At 38.7% G+C, this 18,902-nt stretch overlaps 1 long non-coding RNA gene across 1 annotated transcript; it reads left to right on the forward strand.

Moving 5' to 3' along the window:
• Positions 1-388: 388 nt before the first annotated feature.
• LOC106886285 lies at positions 389-18,875 on the forward strand. The gene is made up of 5 exons (XR_001411619.1): positions 389-605; positions 3,062-3,153; positions 16,233-16,395; positions 17,277-17,418; positions 17,917-18,875. It is a non-coding gene; the product is annotated as an uncharacterized LOC106886285 (long non-coding RNA).
• The last annotated feature ends 27 nt before the right edge of the window (positions 18,876-18,902 follow it).

An 18,902-nucleotide genomic window follows, 5' to 3' on the forward strand; every position in this document is an offset into this window, starting at 1 on the left:
AGGTGGTGGTGGTGGTGGTGGTGGTGGTGGTGGTGGTGGTGCGGTTGGGTGGGAGCGGAGGGTGCGGTGAGGGCGGGACGCTCTGGGTTGTGTGAGGGCGGGAGGGCGCCACCCTGTCCCCTAAAATACTTGGCACCACCCTATCCCCTAAAATACTTGGCACCGCGGCACCTTTTAATTTTTCTCGCTGTGGTGCTTGTCCCCCTCCTTTCTCTGTTGTTGGCCTGTCCAAATCGGCGGTGAGGCTTTACCAGTCAAGTCCAAGGGCCCGGCTCTTCTCGTGAAGGGGCCACATGGCCAGAATGTATTAAAAAAAAAATAAATCTGTGACTTGAGATAACCTTTTAAGGGTAAGGCTTATTTAAATGGGGCACAGCTTTCCTGTGGACTGATCCAAGAATGTGGAATTAATTCTCCAGGAGCTGTGGACAATTGTAAATCTGTTGTTCAGCGCGAGGCATGTTCTTTGGCACTGGGCTTCTCTGACAGAAGTACATAACTTCAGTTGTACTTTAACATAAAAACTTCAAAGGATCCATGGAGATTGTCATGTTCCTTCCGAAGCATCTGCAATATAGCAGCAGCAATAGCGTTTTTACCATGAGGTTTGTGTTTGTCATGTACTCTTTACAGTATTCATTGAATATTTTTTTTTCCTTTTATTTCACCGCTAAGTATAAACCCGTGTGTTTTTTCTTTTTATGATTTTAATATAAAAATCCTTTTATAGTAGGGCTGAAGTAGGCCTAGTGTCTTACAACACTGCAACTTTAGACTGTTAAACTATTTTTAATAGAAAAATCACCTCAGTTGCCCCTTTGTGAAAAAGAACCACTCAAAGGCAGAGCTTCTGCGTTTGAGTCTAGAAAACAAGAAATACTTCCTTATTTCTAGTTCATCTTCCCATTTTACACATCACATTACTTGCTAGTTTGTTACCTAGTGGAATTTATAGCATTGACTTTATAATAACCCTTGGAGTCACCTGGTGGTGTGTTTGTGTGTGGTGTGACCAGTTTAATCTAGCTAATGCACAATTCAGTCTTGAAACCCACCTTGTTAATTTTGATAACATTCTTTTTTCCAAGCTGCCTATGACCTTAGTAGTTTGTTTTCTTCTTTAGTTTCACTGACTAAACAAAGCATGGCTGCCTAGAGATTATACCCAGGCAAGCAAAACAAAAAAACATCAGATGGTGCCAGAACATTACTAGTACTACCATTTAAAGCTGTAGTTGGAGTGGAGCTTTATGGTCTCAGATCACTACTTTCACTGTATTATGCCACAAGAGTTGAAACTATGCAAAGAGCTTGTGCAAAAAAAACCCTTTTGGCTTCGCTGTGAAAGGGCTGTCTGTAGGCAGAATGTTCTCAATGAGAAAGTCTCCACAGAAGAGCTTTCTATTACCTTGGTTTGCCAGAGGCTGAATTTGCTGAACTTCGACATATACTGAATATCTTACTAGTTCTTTGTTCTCTTTGACTTTTTTTTGAGGGGAAATGTGCCAAGGACTTGTCCCCACTAGGAAGGGCATGTATTTTAGCTAGCTCAATTTAGCTAGACCTTAAAAGCCCTAGAGTAGATGGAAATGTTGTGTTAACAGGTGTTAAAGGGGAATACTTCTCAAGGTTTCTTTTAGAAATGTAGTGTGGATATTCTCTTTATGTAATTTGGTAGACATCAGAGAATCATTGTTTTTCAAAAAAAACCCCACAAATTGAAATAAATACGTATGAAATTATAGTCTGTTTTCAGAATTCAGGATGCGGTATCATGTAGTTTTATGTACTTTCTTGACATGACAGGTTGATGTGTCTTCTGTGTATATCAATATATATACTACATATGGTTCGTGAGGACACTGTTGAAGGAACTAGGCTTGATTAGCCAGGTTCTTCTGATAAAGATCCTAGGTGTCCATTCAAACTGTTTTCAAAAATCAGTGCCAGCATTTTAGTTCAACAAACTGAAATCAGCCACAGCTGTGATATAACCTATCTTCATATACTTTGTATATTACGTCATCAGCATCAATGATTTTGAATTAAAAAATTACTTGAAATATTAGTTAGTAAGTAACTTCCTTAATAGAAGAATTTAGTTTGCTCTAACGTGTTCCATCTGTATCCAATTTGGAACAGTTACAAAGAGCTGTTATTTTCTGTAATTATAGCCAGTTTTATTGTGATGTTCTCCATATTTTGCAGAACTTAAATTAGACTGGTATGTCACCCTCTTTAACATTAAGTAGAGTTCTTACTGTCATTGAGAGAATTGCCTACTACCGATATCAACAGAACTGGGTGGAAAGCAACAGCTGTTACCTTGTGCTGCCTTTGTTTTATACCCTGCTCCAAGAGCTGAAAGTCTTGTCCAGCATCATTCTCTTGCCACATGGAGGCCCCAACTAAATTACCCTGCTGTTGGCCCAGCCACACACAGATTTCCTGACCAGCCACAATGTTTAGCCCATAAAGTGGCCTCGGGAATTACTCAGTCCCAGCGGGAATGTAGAGGGAAACCTCAGATATGCCCAGTCCTTGCTGTGTTTTCCAGGACATCCCAACTCACACCCTACTTTTTAAAACTTCTTCTATGTTTTTTTCCTTTGTCCAAGCTTGTCCAATAAATTACATTTGGGGTTTTTTGCCTTTACATTTTAAATCTGTGTGGTTTCTAGCCAAGAGGAAGGTAATGCCAATTTAAATACCAGTGAAGGACCAGGGTAGAGGGAATGAGAAGCAGGAGTATACTGGAGATTTGATTCTCCAAGAGGAAAATTCTTTTCTATTGTAAATTTTCCTGAAGTTACAGCTGAACTAACTTTGAGGAACCTCAGTGATGAAGTGGTGCGGCTTGTGGGTTTCCTTAAGGGTGTCTGGGAGTGTGACTGGCAGCAGTGAAAGTAGCGTTAGCTTCTCCCAACAGCTGCAATTGCTTGGGGTTTTGTACAACATAAGGAAGCCATTTGAGAAGAGAACAAATGGCAGTTTGTTTCCTTTTCTTTTCCCACTTCAGGAATGGGCTGGTAGTTTCATTTTGTACTTCTTGTTCTATCAGGTCACCGTGTCAACTACCAACAACATAATCGTCATAATTAAGAAATTATGTTTTAACCTGATGATGGATGATTCTTCTGCTGCTTGTTAGAAGTAAGTAATGTGTTTTATTTGTACCTTCAGGAAAAAAAATCCTCCATTTGATTTTTTTATGGGTAACAAATGCACTAATAAGCTACAATCAAGAAGATGAAGCCTTCTGTGAAGTCATCTTCAGTCTCCTGCAGCTGCCCTTTAAAGGTATTTTCTAGTCCCTCTATGCATTTGTTGACTACACTAAGAACAGGAACAATGTCAGAGCCTGAACACTTTTTATTTTATTTCTTCAGAATTACGTTTGGTATTTCTTCAGAATTACGTTTGGTTTAGGGAGTTACTAAAAGGAAGATAGATGGGAGGGAATCACCTTTGCTCTACAAAGAGTCATTTGTAAAAGAGGATAATTAAATCAAGTATGCCAGTAAGTGCCATCATAAGAAGATTTTCTGAATAGATTTATTATACTGTCACTGTTTTTAATACAAATGTTTATGAAAAAATACCCCAGCATTACAGTTGAATGAAGACAGTTGTTGGTTCTCTGTCTTTCTGAGGCAATCAAATAATTCTGTCTTGGGCCTTTCTTGCCAATTCCTGTATGATCCCAGCAAATAAAAGCCATTAGTAATAAATTTTCCCAATCCTGTCCATTTCAATCTAGTTTTTCTCTGATCTTAATTAATTGTCATAAATTCCTCTAGGTCAGGGATGAGGAACCTCATTGAAGGCTAAGCAGACCTTTTTAAGTCTTCTAAATGACTTCATATTAGCATACACTAGAAGAAATCAAATTACCACAGGTTGTATGGAATTAATATCCTCAGGCCTCAGAGTCCCCGTTCTGTTTCTACTTAGAGCTTATGGCTGTGTTTGGACTAGGTTTCACAAGAGAAGGGACTTTACTTTCTGAACATTATAAAGATCTGCCTTATTATTGTACAGATTTTTCATCCTTTTTATGGCATGTTTAGAGCAGCACTGGAGAGTGTTATGATATTGGAGCCATTTCCCCAAAACACATGGAATGTCTGCAGCTAAAGTGTGGTACCATTTAAGAAAGGGCCGGAGAACCTCTCTTGCATTTAAAATAGATGGAGATGATTCTGAAATTAAGATTTATTTGATCTATAGTTATTTAATCCTCTCAAGTAGTGCTGTATGTCTGGAGGATGATGCAGCAAAAGCACAGCTGACTCACGTAACTGGCACCAATGCTTTACAGGACTAGGAGAAGTTTGTCAAATATTGCAGTGTGATGGTGGTATTCAGTTGAGCAATTCAAGTGACTCACTTACTGACCAAATACTGTTACAAGGTCTACAGAGAAACACACTTTAAGGGCATTATAAATTTGAGTAACTTTATAACAATGGCATAACTTAAATTTTGTTATGGTCTCATAAAGGAGTAAGTTCAGCATACAGTTGTGCAGGGCAGTTTGACATAGCATCCTTATCTGGGAGTTACAAGCGATATAAACTGACATTTTAGGACTCAACATTTCTCCAGGAAGTACGTTTCTGAACTTACTGAAGGTCTTTGCCCTGTAGAAATGTGGGTGTCTTCTCTACTCCCTTTACACAGAGAAGAGCAGAAAATTCCTCCCACGTGTCCCTGTCACACTTGAGATCCTTCAGTGTTCAGAGATGAAGGCTTTAACAGCAATACAGATTTAATAGGGAAAGCACCTTCTAGCAGAATATGTAACTTAAACATACAATAACGGTAGTCCAAAAGAATTAAAATATTTGCCTAACCTTTATATTGAAGGAACAGTTTTATGATCCATTTTCCATCTGCACATGGAGTGAGCTCTGCTAATCTGGAAATCTAGTCTAGCAACTAGAAAAAATGCTGGAATGAATTTTGCAGGGTGAACGATTGACTGTAATCTTTGTATTTTATTATAAAACTTACAACAAATCATAATTTAGTCTTGAGAACAACAGGCCTGATGTCTTTGCTGAGTACAAGAGTTTAGAGTTCACAGCATGCTGAATCACATTTTATACTCCTAATGCATTGCTTAGATGGATAACGTCTCATCATTTGATTTAAGCATCTTATCATCCTGTGGGCAGAATTTATTTAAAATTTAATGCAGAAGTCCATGCTATTTTCTCAACCGCAAATAAGTGATTTCTACTTTAGTCTCCGCAGAGACTATGAAAAGATATAGAGGAATGCTGCTCAACTGGAATGTTTACTTCACTGCAGCCTCGGTACAAAAAGGCAAATAAGCATAATCTCTTTTCCCAAAGCTTTCCCACCACCACCTCTTTTCATAGTGTTTGGGCTATTAATGTGTTTCAAATAAGGTTTCTTGCTCCTTGTAGTCAATTTGTTTTGTATTCTCACAAAATTAGACTAAAGGTCCCTTTCAACCTAGACAATTCTATGATTCTATGAATCTGTGATTCTATTTACAGTGGAGTTTGATGTGTAGCAAACTTAGCAAGGGAAAAGGTAAGAACTGATTTAATATTTTAAAGGGTATTATCCCTAATCATAAGGATTATATGCTATGTTTATTTTCAGTAAGTAGTGTTTATCTTTTCTTTATACACTATATTTATTTGTTATTAATAGATACAGCAATATCAAAGCTAGTATTTAAAGCTAGTATACACATACACAAGTAGGTTCCAAAATATATGCATATTATTAGCCTGTTATGAATAGTATCCATGGTGTCTGGTAGAGTCTTATTAAAATCTGCAGGAAAAAATATCTTTTTCCCTTTTTTTTTTTTGTCTGGATAAACAACAGAAATAATGTATTAGACTTAAGCATAAATCTGAATATGGTAATTTTTAGGGTACTGGGTAGGAAATCTAAGGAGATGAAAGGGAGGATAAAAGTAAAGTCAAGGAGACCTGGAGCTGCGCAATCACTCATAAAACATAAGTATATAGAATGAGCACTGTCCCATGAGTGTTTCTATTATTCACTTTATTTCCGTAGCTAGAAGTGTTCCATAGCTGCTAAAGCTAAGTTTCAGTTGTGTCAATTTAGACTCAGTTTCTAGCTCTTTCTACATTTCATTCTGGGATTTAAGGCCAAATTGTTTCACTTTAGATCTAGAATCACTCCTAGGCATTTGTACATAGGAGGATCCCTGTGTACACTATAGTCCCTCACCTAACACTGCCTTGATTTGGAGATGCTAAGGTCTTTCTTTAGGGCTACTGTTTCTTGTATAAGGATGGGAGACACAGGTAGCAAGGTTTATCCTACCAAAAATTAGAGAAATCTTTTTCTTCTTATCTGAGAATTAAAATATTGCTTTTTGGTGCCTGTTTAAAGGATTTCCTTCTTCCTTTTTCTGATGAAAGTGAAAATGCAGAAATTATTTTTTCATCCTACTCAACTCTCTCATGAGAAATGGAGAAAGAAGCGGAGAATGGATTTAGTAGAAGAAAAATAAGTAGCCATCAGAATTGGCGGAATAAAATCAAATTGCTCCTCAGAAACTGTGATCTGCACTTGGACCTCAATTTAGAGTGCAGGTGGGTGTTTTGCCATTTTGACAGCTCTCAGGAGCTGTCAGGAGACCGTTATAGCTCTGTTTAACTGGCGGACTCAGGTGCAGGATGCAGCCACATCTGGTTTCAAGACAAAGTGAGACTTCAGTTCACAGGAGCACCTCCTGCAGTTTCATCAGCTTTGTATCAGGAGGAGGAAAACCCAGGTTCAAAGACCAGGGGAAAGCCCTAGCCCACCCCAGTGAAGTGTCCAACCTTAGCAGTATGAAGACAAAAGCCTGGGACATGTTATAGGACATGTTCATCAGCTGTCTAGACTTAAAAAACCCACTCACACCAATTAAACAACTCCAGCTCAGGTGACTTCTGAGCTGTAAATTATAGGAGGTTTGGGAAGGACACCAGGGCAGTGTCACTACATGCTTATCTACTCATGCTGTCTTCCATAGCTGCTTCCTGTTGCCACTGCTGGAGACAGGACGCTGGGCTATTTAAACCTTTGTTATGAGTCACTACCTCTATTCTTATATTCTGTTCTTATTTTCACAGAATTAGCTAAAGGACTGTACAGGTACCCTTTCAAGGAAGGCTTTGGGTTTTTTTCCCCAGTAAAGGAGTGGAATTTCTGTGGGGATCTTTAATGATGCTGTAGCCTAATTTTACATTGTAATAGTCAGTCCTTATTTTGCTCATTTTTTAACATCAGCAGTTTCACTGACTTTTGCTGAAGCTGAAGTTGCTCAGAACTGCTGAAATAAGCCCGGATGTCGTGGTCTGAAACAAAGGGAATCTGACTCGGCTCACGGGCAGCAGCAGCACACACAGGGCGGGAGGTTCTGTTGCTCAGTTTGTAAGCCAAGAACTTGATGAAAATCCAGGCCTTGTTGCATCTGTTTGCTTCCAAGTTTCAGAAGTTCAGCCTGTTATGTTTGTACTTCCCAGTGCCCTGATAAAGTATTTAATTTGAACAGTAACTGCAATGTAACTTCTAAGCAAATGCTACAATAACATTAGTATTGAAATCTGTAATGCTTCTGGAGTTACCAGCATTCTCTGGACAATTGGCAGAAAATGGAGAGTTACATAATTTGCTTTCCACTGCCCAAGAGAATTAATTTTTTGAAAATAAACTTGTGAGGAGCAAGTCTAACTATGAAAATAGCTTGCAGTAGACATTCAGACTTTGATTTCCATAGCATAAGCTGAAGTTGGCAATGTTTAGGATTTCATAGATTCTTACATTTATGTGTTTACTTGAGATATACACAATAGATAATTTCTTTTAATTTACCAGTCAAGTTTGCAGTATTGTTTGTAGATTATCAGCATTAAGCCTTTCAAAATCAACAACAACAAATGAAAGCATGAGTTTAGTTGGGTGTTTCCAGTTCAGGCTGAACAGGCCAAAAGTTGTTCATACTTGTGTGTTCCATTGGCGTTGATGTGGTTACATGTACATAATCAAGAACAAAATTTATCCCATTGAATTAAAGATTAAAGCATGTAAATACCTAAAGTTAAGCCCTGCTGTTCATATTGCATAAGAAAAGAGGAGGATCTGAGCTTTTCATTAGTATTACACTCTCCAGTTTATGCAGACTAGTTCTAATGACACTGTTTCTAGTATGCCAACTAGAGAAAAGATACAGCTCTTCTGAATAGAGCAAAATCACTAGCAATTGAACTGTTGTCTTATCAGTCTTTCAGATTTTGGTTTGTGTATCTGACAATTTTAGACAAAACAAAATCCTACCCACAGTTTTCCCTTATCCGAGTGTCATTTACATTTTGGTAATGTTAACCCATTCTGCCTGTAAAACATTGTTTCCTTGGCTTTACACTTTTGGATAGGAATTTAATCTGTTAAATATCAGGGGTGATGTCTCATATGTTTAATCACTACAGAGTGGCTGCATTAAATTTACTCATTTCACGGAATTTCTAAAACATGAGAAGGACAATGTTCTTTTGGTTATGGGTAGTGGACCAGTCTTATACCCTGAGTATTTGTCTTGGCTGTAGAGTTAAGTAAACTTACAATTTCTTTGTGGTTTTTAGCTTGAATCCTGTATACCCACAAATCATTAATTGTAGCATTGTAGTACTTTAAAGATTTCTAAGGATATTTGGTGGGGTGTCAGCCGATGCAGTGACTGTGGGAAGCACAGGTAATACTCTGCGGTGTAACTGATCTCGGTGGTGCTTGGCTGACTCAAGTGATGGCTGTCATTTCTGTTCCCAGTAGCAACCTGGGCGTATTCTGTACAGTGAATGCTCAGTCAGTGTAATTACTTCTTGGAAATGTTCGATTTTTTTTTCATCTGCAGTATGCAATCTGCTATTCTCTGGGTTTTTTTGAATGTACTGTGTCAGGATTCCTCTTGTTAAGAAATTTAGACAACAAAATGCAGAGTCTGGGGAGATGGATGGATTAATAGACAGATAGCGGTGTATATAGATGCCTGCGTGTCCAGAGGAAAAAAATCCAGATGGAAAAAACTGTCATATTTGTGAAAATCAAGACACATGGTAGCTTTAAATCGGCTTGTCTTTAAAGCGAAGGCATTGCCTAAGGCATAATAATGCCAGCAGGAATAGTGTCTCCACTTACTACAAGCCATGGAGCAAGTGTCTGGCAGGGGGTTCTGTGGAAAGGCTAGGAAGTATTACATGCTGGGGGGAGCTTTCTGGTAGCTGTTCCTATATCAGACTGTTTAAATGATAAATCAGTAGACTTCATATTCCAGACATTTTAAATTATTTATTTGTGCTTAAGGCCTGCCAACTAAAGCATAAGTTAAAAAGGAATTTTGGTCTCTGAACCTTCATGGTTCACATTTTCAAGCTTTTCTTGGCAACCTTGAAGGCCAGAAAGGTCCGATATTTTGCTGCTTTCTTGTTGGCTTTTTTGAATTAAAGCTCAAATAACCCATGTAAGCTCTTAACTCCGGAGGCTGAAGCTTTATTAAAAAAAATAAAATAAAATTGGAAAATATATGATAAAATCTTGGTAGCTGGTAAAACTAAATCTGTTTTCGAGAGCATGGCACATTTGAAAAGAATAAGTTGAAAGGTAGAGAATGATAAAAGAGCATCTTCCAAGCAGATAGGCCCTGTTTAGATAAAGTGGGACAAGGAAAACTTTTATCCCACTTAACTTTTACTTTTGGATGGCATTTGAATTGGCCTTGTGTCTTTGGCAGCTCATCTGTTGAGCCATCTGTTTCAAATTATGCATGCTCAGAGGGCACGTTGCATCCAGGGATACAGTTCCCCCGAACACAAGAAACTTGAATTGGATTTGCAGTTTAGTGATCTGTACATATGGATGTGCAATCATACATCTAAATAAACTCCATTTATCGTGGAGAAATTGAAGCATTCATAGAGCTGGAGTAACCTGAGGAAGGTTGTAGGTGGAAAGCCTTAGGGCATATTCACCGTCCTGTGTCCCTTGTTCAGTTCTCGGGCAGTGCAAAATAAGAAAAAACCACCCAAGGGTCCCAGCTAGGAAATTTCCCTTTCAGACTGAAGAGTTCTGAACGGACTAAGAGCTGATACAGTAACCAGTTTTACAGCCCATTTAAACAGCATCTTAAAGGGATTGTAGGGTAGAGAAACTGCAATTTGGCTCCCTCCGTTAATGAATCATCTCCAGTCCCATCACAGTGCTAGCGATGAACTGGGTAGTGAATCAGAAAGCTATAACCAACTCTGAAAGCCTTTGTTATGCAAGTACTTCTCGGCCAGGAAAGAGGATTTGATCCATAAACTTTACTGGTACATTAAGTAAATTTTATATTATTTATGGCACACTAGTAACACTTGTCTTTTTCATATGTTATCTGCTTTGAACGTACTTTTTTTTGGAAGAATATACTGCTTGTTCCACCCCTCCCTATTCCTTCCTTTCCCCAGAACGCTGACTCAGTTCCTATTGCTCTTGCAGGCAGCTTGCAGTTTCAGGCATTTCCTTGTCCGGTTTTCAGGGGAACACATTGCTTCCCTCACATCAGCCTCGTGCAGCTCTGTTGTGGCTGTTAAGTAACAGGCTGGCTGGAGATAGAAGAGACTTCTGTACAAGCAGTAGATACTGACATAAGACCATCTTCTCTTTATGGAATACACCAGAACTATGGACTTGTGTAGCAGTTGTGCACTCGTGTATGAGAGAAGGAAATTTGGCTCTTGTAACACAGTGATGGAAGTAATGGTAAATCTAGAACCAGCTAAGAGACTTGAGAGATAAATGAAATTTTGTCATAGATTCTCTAGATTATTGTATTTCCTTTTTACAGGTTCTCACATTAGCCAAAACCCCAGATTGTTTGCATTATCAGCAATGTTTGATCAGACTTAAGTAATATAGTCTATAATAAATTGTGAACAGAGCATTGACCAAATGTAGATCTATTATATTGTTTTGGCAGATCTTACTCAATATCCTTGAGGAGTCTAGTTATGACATAAGGTTGAGTGAGGTGCTTGGAAATACTTCCTGCTAGAAGTGGCACACAGTTCATTTAATCAAATAATGGCATATATACAAATTGAACATCTAAGAATTTAGGAATTTTACTTTTTGTAATACATTTAATCTGCTCATCTAATCAAAAACATCTTTACATTACTCAATTACTTTATATATCTTTATATTACTCAAGTATTAAGTTGTATTACTTTTTAAATTAGCAACCCCAAAAGAGCTACAGGAATTGATGAACATTATTTCAGCAAAGTTACAAAACTGAGGTACCAGAAAGAAAAAAGAAGTCTAATTAAAATTTCGCCTTATTGAATCTTGTTAGTAGAATAAATCCTTTTTTTCATATGAACAATTCTTTAAGTTATTACAAAGCTACTAGGGCAGGAGACAGAACTGCAAATATGTAAAAAAGTCAGCTGTATGATAGTGGTAAAGGGGAGAGAGATTCTCTGCTGTTTTTAGAATCTGCCAAGGATGTAGGTGCTAGGTTTTGGGCAAGAGAACTCTTTCAGACTCATGCCATCTGGCTGGCTTTTTTCTGTGCCAGTTGTTGTATCGGCCCCTGTCCTGCCTCTACCGCATTTCTTGAAGTAGGAATTAGATTGAAATACATTAATTGCCAGTTACCTGACTGGAAACATACCTATTAGGTGATTTAGAAACCCAAGGAAGTGATCTAAGCTTCTTTGCTTGAGACTTTGATCAAAAGTCTCCTCATCCATGTCGTGAAGCAATTTTTGGATACTTTTCCCCTTCCAAGCCTCACTGGCAGCAAAGAAGCCTGGCTGTAGGATCTGCTCCAATTTGCTTTCCAATGCACATGATGCAGTCAAAAAACCCAAAAAAGCTCCACCACCACTCCCAGGTTCTCTATCTCATTCTTTTAACTAGTCTTTCTGAGATGCCATGCGTAGTTCCTTTGTTTCCTGTGCTTTATTTTTGCAGAAGACAGAGAGATCTATCACACCAAGGTTTTTCAAGGCCTGCGTCTGTGTGACAATATTGGTAACTCACTTGGTCTTCTAAACTATTCTGTAAACACAACTCTCAATCCTATATTGAGGATAATTAGATATTAAAGTTGTGATTGTAGGCTCTCCACATACTGGAAGAAAGGATTTGAAATTACCAGAATTTGGTATTATGTTGACTTTTACTTGAATGCAACTGTGTGATATCATCCAGGCCTGTCACAAACTGTTGTTTAGAGTTAACAGACACCTTCCATACCTGGGAAAAAATAAGGATACTGAAGAGCAAGAATAAAGAGCAGATACCTGTATTTACAAATACAATATAGATTTTCTTGACTAAATCACTGCTGCATTATTGCTGCAACTTAATCTTAAAAAACAAAAATAAAAAAGAAATCAGTCAAATAATTAAGCAAATAATTTGGTCATCTTTAAGGATATTTCATTTTCCAATTGTGTGTGCAACCAGCAACAGTCAAAGAACAAAGAGCAAACTCAAGAACGTATGTTAAATTGTGAACTATTCACTGCATGCATACTTTACAGCAATGAGATAATATTCAGTCTTTGATATTTAGCAGTGATATTTATTTTATGTGTTTAAAACATTTTTCATGAAGGAAAATATTTTAGGTGCTATCTTACTTGTCAAATTACATTACTATTATTGATGGTACCAAACTGATTTAGAAGGATGAAAAAAAATTAATTGCACGTCAATAATTCAGGATTCCAGAAAACAAAGGGGAGGTTTTAAGGCAACATTCCTCAGCCTTACATGTTGACACCAGTGGGATTATATGTTTTGCACTAAAGGAACATTTTGCCTGCCGGTGTTGTGCAATAGTTGGCCGAGTAACAGAACGGATTCCTCTCCCTGCTGCAGAGCTGTAAATCAAAAATAATCCCACGTGGTGGCTTCTCGTTTATGGCCATACAGCAGGGTTGTGGTTCTGAGAAGGGGGAGCGCAGCAGAAAGAGCATCTGTAGAGATTCCTACAGAATCACACCAAATTCTTTCTGTCTGCAGAAAGAACATTGCGATGTGGTATCCGACAGCTTTCACAAAGTACCACCTGCACTCTCTCTTACAGCACACAGCTGCTACAGATGTGGGCAAGTCATGCTTTGCTCATGCTTCTCACTCTATTTGTCGATAATTTGTGAGCTTTTCCATAGCAACAATGGCATCAAAACATGTATTTTAGTTAGAACAGTTTTAAATATGGCTTAATCATGGTTAACTAACACAGAATCATAGAATGGTTCAGGTTGGAAGGGACCTGAAAGATCATACAGTTCCAACCCCCCTGCCATGAGCAGGGACACCTGCCACCAGACCAGGTTGCTCAAAGCCCCATCCAGCCTGGCCTTGAACCCCTCCAGGGATGGGGCATCCACAGCTTCTTTGGGCAAGTGTCTTCTCTGTTCCAGTGTCTCACCACCTTCACAGTAAAGAATTTCTTCTGAATATCTAATCTAGATCTCCCCTCTTTCAGTTTAAAACCATTCCCTCTCATCCTATCGCTCCACTCCCTGATAAAGAGTCCCTCCCCATCTCTCCAGTAGGCCTGGGTGGTTGAATCATTTCAGTCCTTGTCTACTCTGAGGGCAAAATCATCAACACCTTTTCAAATGTGATTGATTTTCCACTATTGTTTTGACTCATTTCCTCCTGGCAGTCACAGTACCATAACCTGTTCTGTCACCAGTGGTCTTGTCACTCACATGAGAGAGGCTACTGCTGAAACCAAGCAGAATATGATTTAAATTTAGGCAAGTTTTTAACTACTAGTGTAAAATTAAACCTGACTATTGTGTTGTCCTGAATAAGGATGAATGTAAATGTGTGTTTTAAGTGTTTTGCTATGTTAGTGCCTGAATCGTTGCTCAGCTTGACGACAGGGTTGCATGTAGAAGGTTACTGTGATTTGAGAAAGTTAGGGGTTTTGTCTTATGACCAACATTATTGCATCACTGTTATTTTATTTTCATCATTTCGAAACCATTTTGCCATTGTTATGATTATAATTAAGACTAGGTGAAAATGAAACAAAAATTGAGAAGGTAAGAATATATAAGAAGATAAAAAGCAAACCATTTTGACATTGTTATGATTGTAATTAAGACTAGATGAAAATGAAACAAAAATTGAAAAGAAGGTAAGAATATATAAGAAGATAAAAAGAATTAGGACAAAGAAAGGAAAGGCTCAAGAAGAAATGCTTGCTAGTATCAAGATTTACAGTAATGCCATAAAAATGGCATTAATAGTCATGAGTTTGTCTTAAAGACAAACCATTTCATGAGAATAAAAAAATTCAGTCAATAACATGCTCTTTTACCTAATTGCTTCATGCGTCTTATAATTCTGAAATGAATTAATAATCTTTGTGAAGTGCAGAGTGAATTAGTTCTAGGTTAGGGGAATGCTGGGGATTTAGTGTGTAGATTTATTATGTTTTTTAATATTTTCTATTTACTTAAAACATAATAGACTTGTAATGGTTTCAGAAAGGTGAGCCATGCATTCCCTGGATTTATAGTATAGACAACTTGCTTAAGGAAAAAGGGAAGAGCAGAAACTGTTGGTAGAAGCCTTTCTGCTCACTACTGTGTAAACATATTAAGTTTCAACCCTCGTTTTGGTCGAATATACAATACACATTGCAATATCGACGTGTTTAATTTATAATGAAGACCGTTGCTGTTTCAGCAGTGGTATCGCTTGTTCTATTTCTGTCAGAGCAGATATTAAGCTGTACAAGGAACAGCTAAATCTCCAACTGCTGTATTAGCTGGACATCATGTCAAATTAGTGCCTATTGAAGATTTTACTGGGTTTCAAGTACAATCTTGGATTAGAAAATAAATCCTATGTGAAAAATGTCACTCTGCTGTGTGTCACCTGCCTAGTTTATAAAGAGGTCAAATTGACTTCTTGTGTACATTTTCTCTAATTCTTACAGGGCATGAGGTGTAGCCCAATGAAATTGGCTCATACAAATTAGTTGGAGAAAATGTGCTTGCAGTCTTAATGAAAAGATTAATTGTGTGTGTTTTAAAATGGTATAGATGGCTCTGTAGTGCTGCATTTTAAATTTGCCAACTCTTCCATCAAAAGTAATTGTTTTGAAGAGATTCACTTAAGCCTTATTTGGGTTATTATCAACTGTAACATTCCAAACTCTTAATAAAAATTCAAGATTGTTCTTTCTAATTATCACATTTCAAAAATAGTTTTGCCCTTTGGGATTCTGAATATTTGCAATATAAGTGACATCATTTTACAAAGACAAAGAGGTGCAATTATTCCATACTGTACTCTGTTTCTATGTGACATGACTGCCAGATAAAGAAATTAAATTCAGATATGCTCAAGTATTCCTGAACATCTGAACAAAAAACATTCTCCAGATGAAGAAATACGGAAAAATACCTTAATATCCTAGTTTGTGCTTCTTTAATACTATTACAGTTTTATATAAATGTGATCATCCCACAACTCACTTTAAAACACTCTCAAGGCAGCTATAACTTTGAAAGTCTGCAAACCACCATGAGGAGTCAAGAGCACAGCACAGAGGAATTAGCAGATTATTGCTATGCAGTTTTCATAATGATCAGGGTACATACTCTAGGAACTAGACATCTTCTTAGAAGATACACGATAGGAGTCGCACATTACAGGTTTTATGCAAAAAAATAACAGAAGATCTGATGAAGAAGTTCAGGCTAGATGAAGGCTAGTCTCTTGTGGCCTTAAAACATACCAGCCTGTCATTTAATTCCACCTCTGGAAAACGTGCAGCTGCATAAAATGTAAAGAGCACATAACACATATCCTGGGGTGTATTTCTAGGTAAAGGCACGCCTGCAGTTGTAACTTCCTAAAACAACTTGTGTCACTAGTCCTGGAAAGTACTCTGAGATTTGTGATAACAGGCACCTTCGGTCCAAAAGGTCATCAGAGTTTTTTGTGTGATGATCTTCCTCATTTCGCAGGAGGGATCTCTCAATAACCTTTCCCAGGTGGGGAAATGCTGGTTTGTGTCAGGAGCAGGGCTGTTGCATGGCTTCCTGAAACCTGTGCACTGTAAGACAGCCTGTGTTTACCTGTGAATCAGTTCCCTTCAATTTCATTCTTTGATCACAGAAGAGTAATTTTATTATTTCTTTTTTTGCCAGGATTTTGTGTGTTCAGGCACATGGCTCCTTTTGTTCTGTAAAATACAAAAATGGTTTAATCCTCCTGACATTTCGATCCTGAATTCTGTCTCCATAGTACTGGAGCTACTAAACTGCTTTGCGCTGAAATTCCAGAAAGCTGGATACGTCATTTCATGTTCAGGTATGCAGGAGGCAGGAGTGAGTCATTCCCCTCGTCAGCTTCCCGAGCGTTCCTGGGCTGTAATAATGCTTTTCCTAGAACGAGCAGAACAAGTCATACTAAATGCCTACATGTTGTTTTGGAAAAAAAATAATGGGCTTCCTGCCTGCTGATCCATAATGTAAACACAGCTATAATAAAGGAAGGGATGGACACTTAACATGTTATTTCCAGGGAGACTACTGGATGTGATTAAAATGTTACTAGCTTGACTAACTAAAGATATTTGGTGATCATAAGAGATTTGTAAAGCACAGAGGTCATTGAGTATCTACTTCTGACCTGTGCAAGGTCTTTCTACTCTGTCTTGCTGCAGCCCGGGTTTCAAATTCAAGTCAACTGGGCTAGAACAAGTCACTTTGTACACTTAGGCGGTATCTTACAAGGGGGATTTCCACAAAAATGGTTATGCTGTTGCTATTGTAGCTGCACTGGTGCAAGCCCCATTCTTCACAAGCCGTTTGGCTGGTTTTTTGATTTGATTTATTTGATTTATTCATAGTCACTTGTTTGTCCAGTGTAGGCTTAACCTTGTGCATTGGACTTTTAAAGAAACAATAAAGAACGCTGAGCTCTGGTACACATTTGCCAAAATGTCAGTACTTAGAGTCATAGAAAATCCTATTATACTTAGAAATAATACTGTTCTCTGTGTCCTTTTGGTATCAAGTGTCCTGTACTAGAGGATCTTCTTATGACGAATAGATCAACATGTAGCAGTTATTACAGATAAACACATTTCCTGCAGGAGAATTAATGTAAAATGTTAGAAGATATAAAATGAATCTGTTATTTTTTTACCTAGTCCATTGACCTTTTGATTTTCTTATGTTCCTACCAAGCTTTCCCAGAAACCCAGCACACAATCCCATCACCCCTTCAACATCTACACAATTCTCAGCGCAAGAGAGACTACAAAAGGCCAAGATCCATGGAGTCAGCAGAGGGGGAGACAGAAAAACAAGGTTTCCACTGAGGAGAGAGGTACATTTTCTAACTCCCTCAGTTCCAGATTTCAGGAGCTCTTCCACCCAGGCCAAGCGCTCGTGAGCTGCTCTTGGCTAAGTCAAGAAAGTAGTTAGAGGACATTGGTTTGCAAACTTGACAAAGGTTTCAGGTAAACTTTAGTAGCCCTAATTTTTCTCTTGACAGAAAATAAGCATGAAGTCCAGTTTTATGACTTTAGGAGATGACATTTCAGTTCCAGCTTAGAAGCAGGAGCTATTTCCTTCTGGGAGCTCTCGTTCTAGATTCATACAGATCTGCTGTACAGCCGTTCATTGTCAGCAGGCTGACAAGTGCTGTTGTGAATTATTACAGAGATGTCTGAGGCCATGAGCTGGTTGTTTTAACTCAGGTGGCTGAAGGCATCCAGGACAATATTTGTCTGTGGGAGGTCCAGAACACTCAACAACAGCCAAGTTTTACGTGACCACACCAATCTGTTGGTTGAATAGAACTCATTATTATTTTAATTTTCAGAGGCCACGGCGATTACCTTGAGCGATCCTTTCCCAGATGGGAAGCGCTTGATGCAATACCCAGCAGAGAGAAGGGGAACAGCAGTGAGGACACATCTGCCAAGTCAGACAGCCTGTCCACAAAGTCCTGCTCACAACATCAAGCCTCTAATTCCAGAGCCAGGTCCCATTACCCTGTTCTGCGTTTTCCTTCTATTTGCAAGGAGAAGACATCAGCCTGGGTGTAACCTCTCTCCTGAGAGGCCACCAGTCCACTGCCAAACTGTAGCTCTTCTCCTCGCCCGGGGAGAGACCGAGAGAAGGGAAAAACAACTGATGGAGCAAAGGGCATCCACGCAAGATCACGGCAGCTGATGGAAACCCAGGCCCTCCAAACCCCTACTGAGGGGCCCTCTCCCAGATACTGATGGGCTCAAATACTGCTGTCCCCAGGAGACACAGCTGTAGTTTTAGTCTTTAATTTCCAGGTATTAATTATTGTGTTATTCCAATTTTAATCAAAGAAGAAAAAAAATCAACCTAGAAGTATAGCCTGTGCTATTTCTTAGGGATTTTACTCAGGAGGAATTGAGCGTCAGGTGGAGTAGAGGTGTGACAGCGAGCGTGTGAAGAGTGTGAATATTTTTATATCTCTATTCTACTTGCTTTTTATATTCTTCCCCTCCATATCTTCTTTTCCTTGCTGAAATGATGACTGAGAAACAGGGGGGAGGTGGGTAAAGCAGAGCTTCTGTAAAACCTTTGTTAGAGGGAAGGTGGGAAGGAGGGATCCCACGTGTTCCATGACAGCTGCTGGGAAGTGGCAGCTCAGGATGACAACCAGCTGAGCAACGCCAGGATGCAGAGGTGGGGCACGAGCCTCAGCACAAGCACGAAACTGAGCTGAAGACGACAAAAAAAAAAACAAACCCATAAATGCAGAGTGGTGGAGAATTAAGCACAGAGAAAGAAAACAAAGCACATCGCAGAGCTTTTCCAATAAACAAG

This window comes from Calidris pugnax, unplaced genomic scaffold, assembly GCF_001431845.1.
Source record: "Calidris pugnax isolate Ruff unplaced genomic scaffold, ASM143184v1 scaffold18, whole genome shotgun sequence".
Taxonomy (NCBI): domain Eukaryota; kingdom Metazoa; phylum Chordata; class Aves; order Charadriiformes; family Scolopacidae; genus Calidris; species Calidris pugnax.